Source organism: Leptonychotes weddellii, chromosome 5, assembly GCF_054177405.1.
Source record: "Leptonychotes weddellii isolate Sample4059 chromosome 5, ASM5417740v2, whole genome shotgun sequence".
Lineage (NCBI taxonomy): Eukaryota > Metazoa > Chordata > Mammalia > Carnivora > Phocidae > Leptonychotes > Leptonychotes weddellii.
In genome coordinates this window covers 62,249,877-62,255,387 of record NC_138373.1, presented here as the reverse complement: position 1 = coordinate 62,255,387, position 5,511 = coordinate 62,249,877, and the positions used below count along the sequence as shown (strand labels likewise).

Here is a 5,511-nt window from a genome sequence, read left to right as displayed (position 1 = left end):
TGGCCTGGTGGTGGGTATTGAGGAGGGCACGTTCTGCATGGAGCACTGGGTGTTGTGCACGAACAATGAATCATGGAACACTTCATCTAGAACTAATGATGTACTGTATGGGGATTAACATAAGAATAAAAAAAAATTAAAAAAAAAATGTTGTGCTTTTGTGCTAATAATTATAGTAATAAGCAACCAACATCTGGATTATCTGGTCGAGTACCTTATAGCTGAGTCATCATTATTTTGGTGCCGAGTTTTATTTGTATGTGTAAATTAATCTTGGTTCATAATGTATAAGAGCGAGGACCATGAAGCATTTTACGTCTAGCTTTAAGTTGGCTGTACATACCTAAATGAATTGAAAATTGGTATTGCTAGGGTGTCTATAGTAACTGTTTTCTATTTAAAGGGAGTCTGCACATTAATTCTGACAAACTCTTCTTTCCTGGGCTTCTGAGTAATGTCAGAGAAAATGTCATACAGTTTAATATAGTTCAGCAAAAATTTTTGAGCATTGACTTTGTGCCAAGTGGTTCTGGTGCTTGCTGTTGTTGAATAAGACGTGCCAAGGCCCTGTCTTCTTGGAGCCTGGAACCCGTCAGGAAAGATGGGTGTGAACAGGTCGTTCGGAGTGAGAGGAGTGAATGTGCCTTTTAAGTCAGGGCCCTGAGCACTGCTGTGTAATGCCCCACCTGTTCTAGTACCCTCCCCCCTTGAGCCCCACCTCCTCCTCTCCCAGCAGTTGTCCTTGCTCTGCTTTCAGAGCAAACCTAGGCTGTCTTGCCCTGAGCTGACTGAGAAGCACCTCTCTTCAGGCTTGCACACTCCCTTGTGTGCTGGATGCTGTCCTCTCTGCTCCAAGGACGCTGGGCTCCATCAGTTATTCTCTCCTGGGTCCTCACCTCGTCAGCTTGCCTCTTTTCCTGAGTATTCTTTCCTTCACAGCCTATTTTCATAGTTTCGGTTGCTGCCTCTGTGGCAGCCACTCTGGAGTAATCCGTCCTCTCTAACCCTGACTTATCTCCTGAGATCGAGACCTGTCTCTTGCCTTCCCCGTAGGTAGGTAGCCTCCCAAGAAGTCCCTCAGGCATCTCACCTTCCACAGTTTTAAAACAAAGGCATGATTTGCTCCTCTGACGTCATTCTCCTTCTGCCTTCTTTGTTTGAAAGTGGTGATTCCTTTTCCAAGCAACTAGCAGATCCCCACTGTGCTACCTCCTAATCCCACAGTTGTCTTCTCATCATCGCCCAGTGCTGCTCTGTGCCTTCAGATGTTTGCTGAGCCCCAGCAGTGAAAGCAGTGCTGGTTTTGTAGCCCTCACCTTGACGCTCATCCTCTGTCTCATGGATTTTTTGCCATGTATGTATCGTACGCTACCCTGCCCCATTTTTTTTTCCAGTTTCCCTGCTATATATAGAATAGAATCTAAACCCTTTGAGCATGGATGGCCTTGAAGTCTCAGAAATGCTTAAGTACGTTAAGATTCTTTTTGGCTTTTATGATTTTAAGATTTTTTAAATTTATTTTAAGATTATAGTAACAATTTTTACTTACTGTAAAAAATTAGAGGGACAAAATAATCATTCATCCCACAGACCAGATTTAACTATAAATAACATATATATATATAGAATTTTTTAAGATTTTATTTACTTATTTGACAGGAGAGAGTGAGAGAGCACAAACAGGGGGAGGGGCAGAGGGAGAAGCAGGCTCCCCACTGAGCAGGGAGCCCGATGTGGGACTCAATCCCAGGACCCTGGGATCACAACCCGAGTCGAAGGCAGACGCCTAACCGACTGAGCTACCCAGGCGCCCCTGGATATATTTTTTCTAATCTTTTTTCGGTACAGATAGAGTGAGACAGTCCCAATTGGGTGGTGAGGGGGGAGTCACCCAAACATGTATGTTTAGAAATGAGATTGGAAAGAAGTTACTGTAATTCTTCCTAGGACTCCACGGCTTTGCACATACAAACCTCTTGCCTGGAACATTTCTCTCCATCTGCCTGCCTGTTTTGCCAAATCCATGAAGCCGCTGAACTTGGCCAGGCAGATTTTGGTGTCCTCAGTGCACTTTGTCCTTATTTTCATTACAGAAACCATCACATCATATTGTAATCATTTGTATTTTTGTCTGAACAGAAAATTCCTTGAGACAGCGATTTTTGTGTCTCCAGATAGGGCACAAAACCTGACAAAGTTGGCGGGGGAAGAATTTCCAGAGAGGTGGGGGAGAAACCAGTAAAGCCCGAGGGAACAGAGTGGGTTAAGAAAGAATGGTGAAATGGATTAAGTGCTGCCTGTAAAATCTGTGAGTGGTAAATGGATGTATCTCCCCAAGTACCTATTGTAGGCAGTCAAGAAATTTTGAATGAATGAATGAATGAATGCAGAGAGTAAGAGAAGGCCTGGAAGGCTCTTTTTTGCAAGAGCAGTTTCACATGCATGGTAAGAAGTGGACACCAATAACAGCCGGTTGAGGAGGGAGTAGGAGATTATAAAATGGAGAACAGTGTAGACAACTCCAACAGTGTAGATAACCTTTGAAGAGAGGATCAGGATAATGCCTGGAGGCATCTCTCCCTGCGGCCCCTCCCCTCAGGATGAAGTGTTCTGCAAGGAATGCCCTTGGTAGGGAACTCCTTAGCTCGGGACTCACAGTCCCTGCCCGGTGAGCATGTGGGTTTTAGGCCCAGGTGGGCATCCAGGTAAATCTGATGCGGATGTTGCCTAGACCACACTTGGAAAGAGCTGCCTTAGGAGGAAATGCTTTGGAAGCTCTTGGTGCGTCCTGCTTCCCACCCCCACATGCTGGAGGAGCATCCAGTACCTTCAAGGACTGTCCAAATTGACGGAGAGGCTGCTGGGTCTTCTGTGCCACGTCCTCTGCACTGCCTGCTCTCCTCTCCTCACTCACTGCTAAACCAGTTTCTTCTCAGCCTATTCCTCACCGCTCTTTAGTCTTCTTTGCTGTCTTCTTCTGTCTCTGGGGGCTTCTCTGTTTCCTGAGGGAGAGCCTGGCCTTTTACATGTTCCCCAGCCAATGACGGTGCCTCTGTTTCTTGCCAGTGCGCTGACCAGTCACAGGAGAGTTGACAGGTATCCTTGAACTGTTCTCAGCTGCTGTCCTGTTCTCTCAGCTGCTCTTCAACACTAAAGCCTGTTTTGCCTGCTTGTGGGTTTGGAGCTCTTCCAGAGCAAGAGTTTCAGAAGGCTAATCTTTGACTTGTCAGGGTTTACAGAAGGAGAAGGACAGGGCATTTAAAATAATATTTTAAAGGTGGGTAGCCTAAGGATGTGAGGCTGCCTAAAACAGTGTTTCTGTTACCTCTTAACTTTATCTTCATGGTGATTCTCTGAATTGTGTAGTATTTTAAAACGTTTTTCAAAGCAGTCTAGTGGTCCTTGAAGTAGCCTGAGGAGTATCCTGAAGAAACACGTATCAGCCCATATATGGAACAAATATTTATTCTGTTGACTTTGTGTAGAAACTGCCCAGATGGTCCATTCATCACAGTCTTAATGTTCCAGGGCCTTTTTGTCATAACTTTGGAATTGATAACATTATTTGAATTGCTTAGAATTTTAGTCTGATGGATTTATTGCACATAAACCTATTGGGGAGGCCATAGAAGGCAAACTGTAGGCATGTCGCACTTCTGTGACACTCCGCACAGTTACAGCCTTTTTTTTTTTAGATTTTATTTATTTGAGAGAGAGAGAGTGAGCTAGAGAGAGAGAGAGCACAGCATGGTGAGGGGCAGAGGGAGAGGGAGAAGCAGGCTCCCCACCGATCAGGGAGCTGGACGCGGGACTCGATCCCAGGACTCCGGGACCATGATCAAGCGGAAGGCAGCTGCTTAACCAACTGAGCCACCCTGGTGCCCCAGTTACAGTCTTTTGGATGCAGTTATAAATGATGTGTAAGCAAAACTGTTCGCTCGCCGCATAGCAGCATGTGCTTTTCTGAGCACAATGTAGAGCGTGTGGTTACGTAAGTTACTCTCACTGCTCTTCTCTGGGAAGCCAACAGAGACAGCTTAAACAGCATTTAACAGCAGGAGAGACACAGGGATCTGGGGTGCTCTGAGCACAACTTTGAAGCACTCTTCGGGACTTGTGGGATTAGCATCTCAGAATGGAAGCTTTTGAAGCCAGGTTTTGTTTTTTGTTTTTTTTTTTTAAGAAATATTTTTTTCTTACTAAAGGAAATGTACCAAGAAAGAAGAAAATCCCACACAGTTACTCTGCCATCATTGTTTTTATTAAGAAAGTGAAAAGAAGAAAACACTGTGACAATTTAAAAACAAACCCATTGTCTTTTTTTTTTTTTTTTAAGATTTTATTTATTTGCGAGAGAGAGAATGAGAGACACAGAGCATGAGAGGGAGAAGGGTCAGAGGGAGAAGCAGACTCCCTGCTGAGCAGGGAGCCTGATGTGGGACTCCATCCCGGGACTCCAGGATCATGACCTGAGCCGAAGGCAGTCGCTTAACCAACTGAGCCACCCAGACGCCCCGATTGTCTTTTTTTAATAAAGATTTAGTGCATGCGTGAGCAGGGGGGAGGGGCAGAGGGAGAGGGACAAGCAGACTCCCCACTGAGTGCAGAGCCCCACACAGGGCTCCATCCCAGAACCCTGAGATCATGACCTGAGCCGAAATCCAGTTAGATTCTTCACTGACGGAGCCACCCAGGCACCCCCAACATGGTCTTTATATTACACATATGCCTCTGTCATCACTAGGTCTCCTTGGTTACTTTATACGTGCGTGTACGGTCATTTTTACATACTTGTCATCTTAATATGTACTTTGCATCCAAAATTATTCTAAAAACCTTTTGTTGTTACTACATTTTATCTTTATGACTTTAATAGTCCATTTGGTTGAAGCAGTTAGCTGATTCCTTGTTACTGGGTAGAGGACGTTTGTGTTTTTGCCTATTGTAAGTAAACGAGTTGTGTGTGTGTATCACGTTTTATATTTTTAACTATTTCCTTAGGATGAATATCTAATAGCTAGATTGCTAAGTCAGAAGGTAGAAACATTTTTTATGGTTTTTGGTATAGGTTAAATTATTTCCCAAAAAATTATACCAGTTTATAGAGCCATCTCTGGTTTCTCTCAGCCATCTGCAATAGTTTTATTGGGTTAAAACTCCCCCCCCCCTTTTTTTTTCCTGCTGGTTTACCTAATATTGCTTTAATTCATACTTCTTTGGTAACTAGTAAAGCTAACTTTTTGGGACTTTACCGTATTTCTTTTTGTTTGTTTGTTTTTTTGTATTCTTGTGGGAAAGGCAGATATTTATACATAATTGGCTGCTAGTCCAAGAGCAGTAAACAGTTAAAGGAGAAGGTTAGTGAGCTGTGGCTGGAGCCGTCTTTGACCAACTCTGCTAAAGTATAGATCAATATTGTGAAAACTGATTCACGGAAAATTGTCCTATACCTGATGGGTGCAGGTTGGGGTAATTCTGAACAATATACAGGAGATTACTTAATTTTTCTTT

General features: G+C 43.8%; 1 protein-coding gene and 1 long non-coding RNA gene across 4 annotated transcripts in view; one reads left to right on the top strand and one right to left on the bottom strand.

The window, feature by feature from the left end:
* The window catches only part of LOC145721692 (uncharacterized), an 8,935-nt gene extending 5,971 nt beyond the window's left edge, over positions 1–2,964 (bottom strand). Inside the window, exon 1 of the long non-coding RNA XR_014145537.1 lies at positions 2,828–2,964. This is a non-coding gene — a long non-coding RNA (uncharacterized LOC145721692). The remainder of the gene's footprint in view (positions 1–2,827) is intronic.
* ITGB1 (integrin subunit beta 1) overlaps positions 1–5,511 on the top strand; it is a 46,082-nt gene that overhangs the window by 12,935 nt on the left and 27,636 nt on the right. The gene's annotated exons all lie outside the window — the stretch shown is intronic.